We start from the raw sequence: 16,487 nt of genomic DNA, 5'->3' as shown, positions 1-16,487 counted from the left end.
GCATTGGGGAGAGAGAGAGAGAGAGAGGGCTGAAGTGAGCTGTCAGAGAGAGGAAGGGGCCAGCATGGGAGTGAGAAACCTTGACAAATATTTTCATCTCTGTAGAGGAGTCAGGTTTCTCCAAACGAGTGGTTCCTCCAACTCCACAGGAATTGTATAACTCTGCAGCGTCCCTGCTCGCAGATCTGAGCCTCCCCTTTCAGGATCCAAACAAGTGACCACAAATCAAACAGAGCTTGGACTCATTCCACTAGTAGCATGGAAAGCCATTAGCTGAAGTTGTTTGAAAAGGGAAGTGGCTCAGATATCTCTGGTCTCACAAGAAAAGCTTCTGTAATATCAGATTATGGTTACCAAAGGGCTTAGGGACTGAGGCATCGTGTGTCTCGTAACGAGAGGTTATTTATTGCACCACTGAACCAACACTCTCCCTTGCTCACTTGCACAAGATATGATGAAGAGTCCTTTCAAGTTGAATTAAGTTTAAATGGAAAAGTAACACACATGCTCCCAGCTAATGCTTGGGTTTAGCGCTGGTGGTGTGGGCAGAGAGGGTAGAGGGCTCCCTCTGTGGGTGGTCCCGGGGGCTCTGCAAGGCTCTCTTTGCCCCGGTCTCTAATGCTTGAAGTTCAACTCATGGGGATCATTCCTTGGGGTTAGGGCCCTGTTTCCAAGAGAGTCTTTGCCACAAATGTTGAGAATCTGGGCTGTTCACGATCATTAACCTAACGGGGCCCCCACTTTCTTTGGGGAACTATTTCTCCCAGTCCCCCTTCCCCGTGGTTCTGAGGGGCTGCCAATCCCAGAACTCCACGCTCTTGGCCAGGGCTTAGGCATGTACCCATCCCTTGGGCCACAGTGATTGGTTCAGGGATGGCAGAATCTGGGCCAATCGGAGGCCCCGTTCTAAGAGCTAGTGGTGAAGTCATCCTAACTCAGGGAGGTTGGAGGGATGTTTGGGAATCTAGAGCCCCCCAGGCTATGTTTTCAGTCGCGCAGAGAAAATCCATCTTCACTGGAGTAATAAAGCTGAGTAGAGGTAAGGAGAGCGGGGAGGCGGAGAGAGAGGGGAGGCGGGGAGAGAGGGGAGGCGGAGAGAGAGGGGTCTTCCTGGCGTCGAGGCCCAATTCTAGGCACTGAGAGCCCAGACATGTGTCTGGACGCTCCAGGATCTTTACAACGAAGCTGCATCTTAATTAAGCTTGTTTGTACTGGGCTTCTACCACTCTCAAGAGAGAACATTCTAACGCTTTCATCAATGTGCCCATCTTCCACGGCTTTCCATAAACACCATTCCTGCACGGGCAAGAGAAGGCTGCCTGCCGGCCTGGCTTTAGAGTCTCTGAGGGCACACCGTAGGTGGGCTCCAAGATGTCAGGGGCCCCAGCTGGTCAAGATGGAAGGGAGATAAAATCAAAACACCTGGGCTCCATAGATGCGAAAGCGGAGGGCTTTTCTTCTTGGGGTTTCATCCGTTTTGCTCATTGGGTTTTCTGGTAAGATTCTTTTGAAGAAAGGGCTCTGCAGCTTAGAATAGTTTTACGTTCACCCTCTTAGAGGATCTTTACCTGCCTCTCCAGGGCTAATGTTCTTTATGGTTTCACTTTCCTAGTCCCCTGGCCTGGGCATGATTCACGTTACAGGCCTAAGAGCTTGCTATGTTCACGGGCGGGGTAGGCCCAGGCCCAGGGGATGCGAGCTCCCACCCAGGCCCTCCCAGCGGCGTCCGTTTCTGTCACGACTCTGCAGGCCCCGCCGAGATAAACCTGGAGTAAGTCAGTCTTGTGGAGTTTCCGCCTCAGCTAGACATTCTCATCCTTGGATGCCCCATCCCAGTCGGAAGGGTATGTGTGGGCGTCCCGGGTGGTCTGCGATTCCGGACTCCTGGAACAATCCGGCGGGAAGGTGGCCGCTGGCCAGCCCAGGTGCCCTGAGGCCCCCGCAAGCCAGAGAGCCTGCTGTGAGTGCGGCAGGATGTCAGGCCGGAGGGGGAGGCCAGAGGACAGAGGGAAGCCTGTGGGGTGGAGAATAATAAACTCCTTCATGGCTCTGGAGGCTCGTGGAGACTGATGTTCAATTATAAATAATCCCAGGATTTGTTCAAAGCTCACCAGCAGCCCTGAGCGCCCTACAGCTGGGCAGAGCGGCCCACGTGACTTTTCAGATCTCAGAGGTGTGACAACCTCCCTGATGGCCTTCGCAGTGATGCTGGGGGGAGTGGGTGGGCACGTTTGAGAACACAACTGAGAGACATTTATCGAACTGAAATCGAAGTTCCCACCACGCATGTTTACTGAGTTTTTGTGCAGGTATGTTAAAGAACTCTGCGCTTGCAGTGGAGAACTTTTAATTTGTACAGCTAATCTTTTAATTTTATTTTATCTTTTTTATATATTTTTTTAACATATTTATTGGAGTATAATTGCTTTACAATGGTGTGTTACTTTCTGCTGTATAACAAAGTGAATCAGCTATACGTATACATATATCCCCATACCTCTTCCCTCTTGCGTCTCCCACCCTCCCTATCCCACCCCTCTAGGTGGTCACAGAGCACCGAGCTGATCTCCCCGTGCGATGCAGCTGCTTCCCACTAGCTATTTTACATTTGGTAGTGTACAGCTAGTCTTTATTGAGCACCTACATACATATTCTGAGCTAGGCATTGGGGTGGACGGGGAGGCAGAGAAAAATACGTCCTTGCGCCGGAGTGGGAGAAGCAAAGATGAGGCGAAGATAATTGCTAGAATCCTGGCCTTGCTTAGATGCTCTAGGATGGTTCTGGGAGCAATGAGGGAGGCCTGGAGGGGCCATTGCATTTGAACTGGTTCCTTTGTTTATTTTTTTGGCCATGCTGGGCAGCTTTCGGGATGTTAGTTCCCCAACCAGGATCGAACCTGGGCCCCCTTCAGTGAAAGCGCCGAGTCCTAATTACTGGACAGTCAGGGAATTCCCTCGAACTGGTTCTTGCAAGAGCACGAGGAGAACTGGGCGGAGGACTGAATTCTGAGTCCTGGTGAGGAAGCTCAGGAAGTGAGTGAGAATTCTGAAGTCCAGCACGCAGGAGCCGGTGGACAGAAAGAGCCCGACCAGAGCGAGGGGTCTGGCGGGAGGGCTGCGGGGCAGAGGTGCGACCCAGGCAGGGCCCGAGGGTCAGGGGTGGAGCCTGAAGCGATCCCCCCAGCATGGAAGCCAGAGGCTGTGAGCTTGTTTGTAAACCCTGTGGCTGGTGGTGGCTGGAAAGGGCGTTCCCCAAGAAAGTATGAGCAGCCTGAAAGCTGAGAGAGCGTGTGATGGCCCCTGAGGAGGCCCTTTTCCCTTCTACGCAACCCCAGTCCCAGTTGGCTTTGTCACTGCATGCTAGCCGTGGCCTGGGCCAAAATGTTTTGAAAGAAGTAGTTTTCAGGCAACATCAAGAAATCCCAGAAAACATATCATTCGAAGAAAATGTACTTCTAGAGTTTTAATGAAGGTGGAGGGAAGGCCGGGTGGAGTTCAAAACCATGTTTCCCCCCAAAGGAATGAAATGGTACATGGTGTCCTTTCAAACATTGCTGTGTTTTGGGAATGACGTGGGCTCTAGGGATGTAGGGGAGGGTAAAAATATCTCACTGTAATTTGAGGGCAAGTGTCCATTTTCTTCTTATTCCCTGTAGAAGTGAAAACAAAATGTGTGTGTGCGTGTGTGCGTGTGTGTGTGGTGCCGGCTGGAATATCATATGACATGACAGCTGATAAAAGACTCCTGTTACATGTGTTATTCAATCAGTTGCCAGCAAAGTAATTGTTAAATCTTTCAAAATCAGCATTTCCGAGCCTCACAGCAAGGGTTTTACCAGAAAAACAGGAAAAGACTTCACATCTTTCCCAATTCAGTCCTCCTAGCACTCTCTTCATTCCCCTGCTGTTTTTTCTTCATAGAAAAGAAGACATTTGTCCAAGGGAGGAGGATTCAGGACACTGCATCAGGACTTCCTGTTCTCCCCTAAACCCCACCTTGAACAATTCATTTCTTAAGTATCCATTTTATTTTATTTTATTGTTTTAAATTTATTGATAGCTAGTGGGAAGCAGCCACATAGCACAGGTAGATCAGCTCGGGGCTTTGTGACCATCTAGAGGGGTGGGATCGGGAGGGTGGGAGGGAGACACAAGAGCAAGGAGATATGCGGATATATGTATATGTATAGCTGATTCACTTTGTTCTACAGCAGAAACCAACACACTATTGTAAAGCAATTTTACTCCAATAAAGATGTTAAAAAATATTTATTGGAGTATAGTTGATTTACAATGTTGTGTTAGTTTCTGCTGTACAGCAAAGTGAAGCAGTTATAAATATACATATATCCACTCTTTTTTAAGCTTCTTTTCCCACATAGGTCATTACAGAGTATCGAGAAGAGTTCCTTGTGCTATACAGCATTTCCCAAACTTTTAAAAGCCTTATGGACTTACTAGAAGCCTAACATTCCCAAGAACAGAACACATGTCTGTTGAAAGTCTCCAGGTGCCCAGGGCTGGCGGGACATAATTGGTGGTGTAAGATATTGTCTGGCCATTAAATGTGTGGGAGTGATGCCTAGCGGGGGAATCAAGGATGGTCAGAATGTGGCCAAAATACGCAGAGCTGCAAAGAATGCTGGGAGCTTGGCTCCACTGCCCTTGAACCCTGGAGACAAGGCTGGCTCTGGGAACCCTCGGATCATGTGGGAGCCGGTGGGCGCCAGGAAACCTGGACAAGGACAGATCGGGAGATGTGGGTCCCTCTGGATTTAGCGCGTTTCAGTAAACCCCTAGCTCACTCCTCAAGGTCTGAAGATGGATGAAGTTCCTCCCAACCTACCCTTCTCTTTTCATTTCCTGAGCAAGATGTCCCTTCACTTCTCTGGGCCTCATCTTCCTTGTCCAGTGAAGGGATTGAGCTAGATCATCTGTAGGGTCTTTTCAGCACTGACCTCCTATGCAGGGCTGGCTACCTAATTTGTTGGGCCAAGTGCACAGTGAAAATGCAAGACCCTTGTTCAAAAATGAGGGGAAAAGTGCCATTAAAGGTCCTAAAATACAAAGCTTTTCCTTTCTCCTGTGTTCTCTTTCGACTTATGATTTTTTTATTTACTAATGTTTTCGTAAGTAAAGTTAAAATTTAATATTAGCGTGAATTTTACCATTCATCCTTATGTTGTGCAATGCCTGTTTTAAGTTATTAAATATAAGAGCATTTAACTTATATGCACAATCACTGAAATTACACAATTCATATTTTGTAGCTCACACATGCAGATATATTTGGTCTTTACCAGAACAGTAGAAACACTGCACACAATGAGTTCAGCTCTTTTCACTTTACTTCTTCTTTTTTTTAAAATAAATTTATTTATCTATTTATTTATTTTTGGCTGCATTGGGTCTTAGTTGCTGCATGCGGGCATTCTCTAGTTGTGGTAAGCAGGGGCTACTCTTTGTTGCGGTGCGCGGGCTTCTCGTTGCGGTGGCTTCTCTTGTTGTGGAACACGGGCTCTAGGCACGTGGACTTAAGTAGTTGTGGCTCACGGGCCCTAGAGCACAGGCTCAGTAGTTGTGGCACACGGGCTTAGTTGCTCTGTGGCATGTGGGATCTTCCCGGACCAGGGCTCGAACCCGTGTCCCCTGCACTGGCAGGTGGATTCTTAACCATTGCGCCACCAGGGAAGTACCCCACTTTACTTCTGATATGCACACATTCTACCTACACTCTCAACTTCCTGATGAGTAAGGAAGGACTGAAAGGAAAAGAACTATGGAAGTGCCTTATCTCTCCCCTTCCTTCTGCGTCACCATTTTCAGCGTAAATGGTGGACTAACACAGGCAAGTAACGTAAGAAAGCAAAAATCTAATACAGGAAAATATCACCTGCTTCTATAAAAAGAAATTAAAAAGGAACCACCATAACATCTTGTAAAGTACAAAGATATTATAAGAGGAAAGAAAGAAAGGAACAGGAAAAACAAATATCAAGGAAAGTACAAGCTCCAGAGAAATGTTACAGTCTAGCTGATAAAATCATGACATTAAAACAACATTACACACTCATTAGAATGGCCCAAATTCGAAACACTGACAGTACAGAATGCTGAACAGGGTGTGGAGCAACAGGAACTCTCATTCATTGCTGATGGGAATGCAAAGTGGTACAGCCATTTTTTTTTTTTAATTGAAGTATAGTTGATTTACAATGTTGTGCTAATTTCTGCTCTACAGCAAGGTGACTCAGTTAGCTACAGCCACTTTGGAAGACAGTTTGTCAGTTTCACACGATTCAGCAATTGTGCTCCTTGGTATTTACCCAAATGAGTTGAAAACGCATGTCTACACAAAAACCTGCACACTGATGTTTATAGAAGATTTTTTTCATAATTGCCAAAACTTGGGAGCAATGAAGACATCCTTCAGTAGGTGAATGGATGTGGTACATCCCAACAATGGAATGTTATTCAGTGCTAAAAGGAAATGGACAATTAAGCTATGAAGAGATTTAGAGGAACCTTAAATGCATATTATTACTTAGTGAAAGAAGTTAATCTGAAAAGGCTACATATTGTATGATTCCAACTATGACATTCTGGAAAATGCAGAACTGTGGTGAGAGTAAAAAATAGATCTGTGGTTGCCAGGGGCTAGTGAGGAGGGAGGGATGAATAGATGGAACACAGTGGATTTCTAGGGTGGTGGAACTATTCTGTATGATACTATTATGGTGGATACATGCCATCATTCATTTGTCAAAACACATAGAATGTACAACACCAACAGTGACCCCTAATGTAAACTAAGGACGTTGAGTGATAATGATGTGTCAGGGTGGGTTCATCAACTGTAACAAATGCGCCACTCTGGTTGCGGATGTTGACAGTGGGGAGGCCACGCATGCGTGAGCGCAGTGGGTATAAGGGAACTCTCTGTACTTTCCACTCGATTTTGCTGTGGACCTAAAACTTCTCTAAAAAATAGAGTCTATTTTAAACAATTATGACAAAACATTTTGGAATTAATTTCAAGAGTAATCAAGAGCCCAAGGTAGAGATACAAAAGATCGGGGGAAATATGCTGCAATGACAAAAGTTGCTGAAATGTAAACAGGTGTAAGTGACCAAATAAGATTCACGGGAAGTTAGAGCCTTTAAGAGCCTTTGCTGAGTTAGAGCAGGAGGCTGCCAAGTCCCCACAAACGAGGATCCTGTCTCAGCCTTCTGGTGATAGGAAAGGTCTGGGAAAACCAGGGGAGGAAGAATAATGACACTTGAATTGGGCTGATTTGCTTTTGGATTCTTGCATCCACAGTGAAAACAAGGCCACGTCAGTCTCCTGGAAGATAGGCGATCCTGTGGAGGAGACCCGAGGGACTCCAGTTACCAGCCAACCATTCAGCTTCTTGGCTAACCAACCCAGAGCTGACCACCAATGTACAACATAACTTAGCCAACACTGTGAAACCATCCTAAGCTGTTGATGCACAGAATTTTAAGCTTGACGTGTTTCTATGATCTTAACACTCTGTATTTCGGGGCAGTTTATTCCACAGCAAGAGTAACTGATTCAACTCTGCAACTGCGGACTTCTTATCAAAACGCACGTGCCTTCAGCCTTTTCGTCTGTAATGTGTGGGTAAAATCAACTTGAGGTTGTAATCATGTTAACAAATGAACGTTTAAAACATATAGAACATAGTAGGGTTCCAACAATATTTTAAGTGAATGAATAAAAGGTGAGTATTCAATAAACCTTTTCCAAAAAAAAAAATGTATAATGATGATGATACCTGAGGGGACTTTCACCACACAGACTTCTGGGACTGGGGAAACCCGAGGTTCAGGGAAGCCATCAGTGAAGTAAGATGGAAAACGCTTGCCTTGCCAGGAACTTACAGGACTGCGATCAGCCAGGCTGTTATTGCAGATCTAATGGAAGAGAAAGCGCTTCCACTGCTCATTCCGCAGCCAAACCACAGATCCTGGCAACTCCTTGCCTCTGAGGCAACAAAGACACATTCACAGGGCTTGGCTTCTTTCTTCTGAAATCTACACCTCAAGCTACAGAAGTCAGTCACGCGAGGCTAGCCTGCTGGGACCAGCTGGGAAATCCATCCATGGCTACTGCTGAGATCTCTGGCCTCCCTTCCCTCAGATGCCTCCTCCCGTGTGCCCACACATGTGAGTTCCGGGAATGCCTGCTAATGACAGGCCTGAGAGTTTCTTCTGTTTTGCTTCCAGGAATTTTTTTTTGGTTTGAAGCTCTTGAACCAGGAAAGAGAATTACCTTTTACCACTTGAGAGACACCTTGTGGGCAATCCATCAAGAATTCCGTAATATCCAGTGAACAGATATTTTGAGAGCCAACAAATTGTCAGGCCTTGTTTCAGGTCTTAGAGAGACAAAGATGAAGAAGATTAGAGCTTCCTTTTCTTTTTATTATCCACCAGACCAAAGGAATGGCCTGGGGACTTGGTGCAAGGCAGGAAGTGTCAGAAGAGCTGGATGTGGCTCCTGCCTCTGCCAGGTGATCACGGAACAGTCGCTTATGGTTGTTGAGCCTCAGTTTCCTCATCTGTAAAGTTAGTGATGGGCCTAGATGACCTTGCTGCCCTGTCCACCTCTAACATTATATGTTGGCAAGCCTGTGGGCACCGGCAAAATCATCAGTTACTGGAAGAATCTTTTTTTTTTTTGCGGTACGCGGGCCTCTCACTGTTGTGGCCTCTCCCGTTGCGGAGCACAGGCTCCAGACGCGCAGGTTCAGCGGCCATGGCTCACGGGCCCAGCCGCTCCGCGGCATGTGGGATCTTCCCCGACCGGGGCACGAACCCGTGTCCCCTGCATCGGCAGGCAGACTTTCAACCACTGCACCACCAGGGAAGCCCTACTGGAAGAATCTTGTTTCCGTGTTCTCAGAAAAGCCTGGCCACCTGATTTTTCCTTTTATAACTATTACGTCATAGTTGATATTGGCAAAAGAACGTAACTATCACACAGGTAATGATGAACAAGAATAGCAACAGGAAGATCTGTGGGCCTTAGAGATCACAGCCAATACCATTGCTTCAGCTTGTGGGCTCCTTTCCTGTACCACGCCCTGCCTACCCCAAGAAGTGACCAGCATTCTGAATTTATTTCTATAAACTCCTGGTTTTAAAAAATAAGCCCATACATATACAACATCAAATAATATACTATTTAATTTTGCTTGCTTTATAAAAATGATATTATACTATACCATACCCAGTCTTCTTTTCACTTGCTTTTTTTCACTCAGTATTAATGTTTCTAAGGTTCATCCATGTGGCAAGGAGTTCATTATTTTCGCTATGGTATGTAACATTTTATTGCACAAGTATGAATAAATAATTGTTCTCATTCTCCAGCTACTTTGGACAAGGGTTGTCTGGTTGTTATTACAATATTGCTGTGAATGTTCCTGTACATAAGCGCTGTGCAAAAGCTTCTCTAGAGTTTATACTGAGAAAGAAGTAGAATCAAACGAACCTTAGGCACGTGTGCAAGAGTTTCTCTAGGGTAGAATTACTAGGCTATAAAGTATGTGAACGTTCAATTTATGTTTTCCAGAGGAGTTGGTCTAGTTTAGACTCCTGTCAACAGCGTATAAAAATTCCGATTGACTCACACCCTCTCCAAGATTTTGACAGTGTCCGACTTCTTAATTTTTGCCAACCCAGTGGGCGAAAAGTGGCATCTCACTGGTGTCTTAATTTGTCTCCCTGATTACTAATGAGATTGAGTGTTCTTTGATGTATTTATGGACGACTCAAGTTTACTACTCTGTGAGCTACCTGTTCCTGTCTTTTGCCCATTTTTCTACTGGGCTGTTGGCTTTGTATTTATTCATTTAATTATTGGACTTTGAAGATTAAAAGAAATCCTCTTTACATATGTTTTATTGGTCATACGTATTGCAAATATCTTTTCCTGGTTTGTGGCTTTTCTGATCACTTTCATCACGGATCTATTGTGAAACAGAAATTCTTAATTTGAAAGAGGCCAAATTTATAATTTTTTTCTTTTGTAGTTTGTACTTTCATGTTTTAAGAAATCTTTGCCACCGTGAGGTCCTAAAGATACTCGCCTACATTTTCTTCAAATACTTTAGAGTTTTGCCTTTTACATCTGAGTCTGAAGACCCACCAGGATTTGATTTTTCTGTATGGTGTGAAGCAGGATCTGATTACAGGTTTTTTGGTTTTTTTTCCATATAGTAACCAGTGGATCCTGTACCATTTACTGAAGAATTCGTTGTTTCCTTAGTGATCTGCAGTGCTTTCTCCATCATATCTCAAGCACCCACCCCTATCTCCTCTTTCTGTCGCTGTTTCTGGGTTCTCTAGTCTATTCCAGTGAGCAGTTTGTCTATATCTGTGCCAGCAAACACTGTCTTCATTACTTCAGCTTTGTAATAAATCTTGATATTTCTCTTCAGGAGTGCCTTGTTTACTCTTAGATCTTGGCTTCTCCACATAAATTTGAGAATTATTGGTCAAATTCCTCAACAATTCTATTTGAATTTTTTTACAGGCATTGTATCCAATCATTAGAGCAGTCTGGGGAGAAGTGCATATGTATGAGGTTTCCAAAAGATTATATTATGGTCCTTGAATAGCTGATGATCTAGTGGGGAAGACAGACACAGACACATTGGTATAATACCATGTGGTAAATATTATATAAACATGAAACAGAGGAGGAGCTAGGGAAAGTGTTATAGAGAAGATAACATATGTGAAGGCTCTCAGCGAACAAAGATTCTGTATTCTGGCTTCAGATGTAAAAAGTCTGTCTATCCCATTTTGTCAGACCCCCTCAGGAGATAACCACCAAGGTTACCCTCATTGAAACCCTAGAAATTTTGTGATGGTTGCACGGTGGGATCAGTTTGCCCTGGACTTAAACCCAAACGAGTATGCCCCATCCCTTCTTTTCTCTGTATCCAAACCTGGACATCAGCACATGGTATCTCTTTCAGTATTATGTTCACCCCACAGCCTACGTGTTGGTTACCTTCATAGGTCTGACTTGTCTTTCCCAGAGAAACCTGCTTAGGGTTTCTTCAGTCTTTTTATGAAGCTGATTTGTTTTACAACTCAGTTTTACAAGTTCAACTTTCCATAGCTTTGCCTTCTAGACCATGTTTTCCTGGTGGTACGTCAAAAATCAATTAGTACAGAGCCCTGAGTGCCTATTGTGGGGCTAGGCAGTTTCAGGGCATGCAGAGCCAAGGGATATGGGGTCAGGCAGACCTGGGTTTGAGTCTTGAGTCTTTATTAGCTGGGTGACTTGGGCCAACCATTTAATTTTCCTGATTACGTGGTTCTTCGGGTATAACAAAAGATGATAATTCTGGGTTCAGATAATATATTTAAAGGATCTTGTACATATAATTTTTTTTTTTTTTTTTTTTTTTTTTGGGGTACGCGGGCCTCACACTGTTGTGGCCTCTCCCATTGCGGAGCACAGGCTCCAGACGCGCAGGCTCAGCGGCCATGGCTCACGGGCCTAGCCGCTCCGGGGCATGTGGGATCTTCCCGGACTGGGGCACGAACCCGCGTCCCCCGTATCGGCAGGCGGACTCTCAACCACTGCGCCACCAGGGAAGCCCATGTACATATAATATTTTAATCAAAGGAAGAACAAAAAAAAAAATGTTAGTTTCAAAAAACTAGAACAGAGCTGCGTTGCCGGGGTGGGGCGGAGGCGCCGATTATCCCCATGGCGGCTGCGCCGGAGCCCGGGGAGCCCCGGACGGGGAAGGTAGAGTTACGTCATGTGACATTGGAGTAGGAGGATTTATCTTGGTGACTTTAGGACGCTGGTTCCATTGTAGGTATAATTATGCAAAGCTAAGAATCCAGGGAAGACTTGCCAGAGAAGGAATTAAAAACAAGATTTTATATGAAAGTACCCACCTTGATCTTGAAAGAAAACAATGGCGGCAGCAGCAGCAGTTCAGCAGCCTTGAGTACGGAAAACCCAGACGCAACTCACTTCCGTGGGAACAAAGCTGAGATCGACTATAGAAAGCATTTTACGTACCAATAAGGCTTTCAGTCAAGTAAATAAAGCATGTGTAAGTTGTAGTCTTTTTTACACGTGTATGAATATTTACAAACTTATTCTGGCCCTGTATCTACTGTCGGTATAGCATATAGTGCACTCGTACTTAAAATAAACCTCGTGTCTAACATGCTTAGAAAAAAAACAAACAAAAAACTATAACAAAAGATGATAAATTGCTTATGAGATCATTTTTTCTTCAGAGGAGCATATGATGTAGTGGGAGGTAAGACCCTCCAAGAGGACATGTACTAAGGGAAAAGCACATGCTAATAAGGTCCAAAAAATCACGTTGACACTCTGCTTTGATCCAGAAAAGATTGAAGACACCACATAAAATAGATAAATGCAAGCAAAGTAACAACTTAGAAGTGATGAAAAAGCAAAGCAAAATCAAGGGTGAGGCTTACAGTGAAGGTGGTAAGGAGGAAGTGCAGAAAAATGCACACCAGAGAGTCCATTCCACACGCTTGCCTTAAGGGGGCACATATTCCATGCTAAGCTTTCCAGTGGCCCCACCAGTAGTCATAGTGACAACTTACAGATAACTACCGGGAATGCCAAGTACAGGAGAAGGATCAACACGGAGACAGGCTGGATAGGGAAGGCGCCTTGACATTAATGAGGTTTGAGCCAGGTTTTGATGGACATTGGAGCTATGGATTCCAGAGGGAGCCACCCAAGCAGAGTATATAGGAGGAGAATAAAGAGGTCGTCCTGGGGTGTAGGGATCCTTTTGGCTGGTCTCAAGGTAGGGCAGGCAGACGACTGAGGTCTTTAATACCAGCCGTTAGATTTCACACAAAAGAGAGCCCTAGCTCTCCCTGATGAGAAAATGACCTGATGGGAGTGGTATTTGGAGGAAATTACCCTGGCACCACACAGCTGCAATTTTCCCCTTTGCAAATTATAATTCATCACGGGCATTTAGGAAAACGCTGTCATGCATGTCTCTCCTGATATGGTTCACATCTGGCTCTGCCATTGGCAATACAAAGTATTTAGGAAATCTGTGCAGCATTAGTGTCTAATAACCTTTACTTTAAATACAGTGAAGCCGACCACAAACTTAGAAATGGCACCCATTCCTCCAGAGTAATCTATTCCAGGTTCTCTTGTGACTGAGGAAATCCCTTGCTGTGGCTGCATCTAGTAGTCTGGACACTGTCATGAGTGTTGAAAACCAGGGAGGTTGAAACTAATCTTAGAAATAAGAGTAAACTGAGTGACTTTCACTTTCATTTTGCGCATGTATAAAGTTTTGAGAGTTTGAAATGGCTCTAGACTGAACAGCATTCTACATAAAATAGTACAATCACCAGGATTTTCTTTTTAAAAGAAAGTTGTGTTTTGTAGCATGTGGACATCATGATCACTTCAAATATTTGGATTTTAAACTTAGGCTTGAATTTTGGCTGAACAGATTTTTCCTCTGTTGTATTTTGAGGGACTAAGGAGCTCCTTCAGTCCTTAGAAGAAATAAAATTAATAGCTTCTTAGTTGTTCAATGACAGAAATCCATAGAAGGTAGGAACTAGTACCATAGGCGGTAGGAAAATATCTGAGGGAGCACACACTTTCTCAGCCCAAGAAGAGCTCTGGGCAAAACTGTAGGCAATCTCTTCTTGACCCCAATTAGTTGTAATCCATGTGCAATCCATCCTCTGGGACAGCTGTTATGAGGCTATGCAGGCTATGTGGGGAAATCGTATCCTTGCTAAACTTTTGAAGGAGATGGGGAAAGAGCAAGGCTTTATTGCTCTGACAGTCATGAATTCATATAATCCAACTGGTTGTTTTCTTTGGAGGCCATTCCCAGCTGACTCTTGTGAAGCAAGTTGAATTTGTTGAAGGGGGAGCAGTAAGATGAACCACAGACCCATCTTCCTTGATTTGTCCGTAACTCTCAGCTGGGAAGAGAATTTCTTTTGTCAGGGACAGAAACACTTGGGAAAGACAGTCCTGATGAAAGGGTCTAGATTTTTAATTCTTCCACGCCTATGTGGATTGCTCCAGTTGGGATGGTCTCTGTAGGGAAGTGTAAGTAAAATCTGGAAGGGAAACAGAAGGTGTAGAGTTTTGTTAAGTCAATTTTTCTTAATGAAGTTCATTCATTCACTTACTTAACAAATATTTGAGAGTCTTCTGTGTACTAGCTGCTGTGCCTGGTGCTGAAGGTACTAGGGGATATAGAGACAAAGAAGATAAATCATGGCACATGAATCACTGATGTGACGTATGGCAGGGTTAACACTTCTCAAAGCGTGTAACAAATGATGATGCCCATTCCGTAAAATTCTCTTGCCCCCACACAAAGCAGAGAGGGTGATTTTTTTCTCAAATAAATTTGGGAAATACTGTATACTCTGTTTTGGAGTTACATATTGTATCATAGAACAAAAAGGGCTTTGATAGGTTCTGCTCTCAATAACTGTGCTCTTCTTTGTTTGATCTAGCATTTATCAAAAGCCTCTAACCATGGAAATCCACCTACTGATACCTGGGAGACTAGTTTTCTGTGAAACACCCTTTGGAAAACACGGGTAGAGGAAACTCAGTGGAAATTATCAAGTGTTAAAAACTCTCAGGATCACAAAGCTGGCTGTGGTTAGTGGTGGTCAAGGGTTGCTGCCACTGAGTGAAATCCACTGCAGAAGCCACTGGGCTTGTCCTCTGGGGCCACCAAAGACAGTTCTGTGCAGTACCAGGGCTCTCGCTGTGTACCTTCCCTGCAAGAAATGACCTTTCTCCACCCACCCACTCACCCCACTCCAATTCGTATGTTTTCACAATCCTGGCTCCAAATTCACCTTTGCCTGGGAGTATTCTGTAAAGTGGCATCTTTAGAATAAAAGAAAAATTACTTTTATTATTTTATTTTCTTATTACAACGGCAAAGCATGCGTATCATAGAAACACTACGAAATGAGATGAACCAGTAAAAGGAAATAAAGCCCATCCAGAAATAACTACTGTTACTGTCTTAGTGACCATCCTCTCTAAGCTCTCCTCCACCCCTGACACACACACACACACACACACACGTATCAAAATGGGATAATTTGACCTTGTTCACTTAGTACTCTACTGCGATGGGGCCGTCTTCTTCTCGTTGAACTTGCCATGCCTCACACAGAGTGACACTCTGCAAGCGTCCCATAAATATGTGATGAACGAATGACCAATCCTAAGGTCTCTTCTAGCTCTGAACCCGTTTGATCTTTGTCATTCTTTTACTCTGTGAATCTTCCATGCATCCTCAATTTACCCTGTACTGGTTTTTTAAAAATTAGGAGACTTCAGTTTTTAGAACAGTTTTCAATTTACACAAAAATTGGGCAGATAATACAGAGGGTCCCCATATGCAGTCCCTCCCCACCAAAACCGTTTCCCTATTATTAACATCTCGCATTAGTGTGGAACATTTGGTACTGTCAGTTTATTTGTTTTGTTTTGTTTTGAACCACTCTAATAGATGTGTATTAGTAGCTCACTATTGCAATTCCCTAATGATATATGATGTCATCTTTTCATGTATTATTTAAAGTCTGTATTTTTATTCAGTGAGGGGTGTGTTCATTGCCTATTTTTTAATTGGGTTGTTCATTTCTTATTGTTGAGTTTTATGTGTTCTTTGTATATCCAGTGATAATTTCACTGGATACAGAACTCTAGGTTGATGGCTTTTCCTTCAATACTTTAAATATTTCACTCCATTCTTTTCTTGCCTGCATGTATTCTGAAGAGAAGTCCAATGTAATTTTTTTTTTTTTTTGCGGTACGTGGGCCTCTCACTGTTGTGGCCCCTCCCGTTGTGGAGCACAGGCTCCGGATGCGCAGGCTCAGCGGCCATGGCTCACGGGCCCAGCCACTCCGTGGCATGTGGGATCCTCCCGGACCAGGGCATGAGCCCGTGTCCCCTATATCAGCAGGCGGACTCTCAACCACTGCGCCACCAGGGAAGCCCCCAATGTAATTTTTATCTTTGATCTTCTACAGATCAGGTTTCTTTTTTTCTTAAAAAAATTTTTTTCTCTTTGGCTTTCTGTCGTTTGATATAGATTTTTTTGGTATTTATTCTCCTTGGTATTCTCTGAGCTTCTCTGGATCTGTGGTTTGGTCTCTGTCATTAATTTTGAGACTTTTTCAGCCATTACTACTTCAAATATATCTTCTGTTCCTTTCTTTCTTCTTCTTCTAGTATTTCCACTTCACATTTATTCTACCTTTTGTACTTGTTCCACAGTTCCTTGATATTCTGTTCCATTTAAAAAAATCATTCTTTCTCTTTGCCTTTCTTTTTAGAGATGACATATCTTCAAGCTCACTGATTCCTTTTAGAGTTTCCATTGCTCTGTTTACATAACCCATCTTGCATGTTGTCTCA

Source organism: Phocoena sinus, chromosome 13, assembly GCF_008692025.1.
Source record: "Phocoena sinus isolate mPhoSin1 chromosome 13, mPhoSin1.pri, whole genome shotgun sequence".
In the NCBI taxonomy this organism is placed as follows: Eukaryota; Metazoa; Chordata; class Mammalia; order Artiodactyla; family Phocoenidae; genus Phocoena; species Phocoena sinus.
This window is presented reverse-complemented; position numbering follows the sequence as displayed.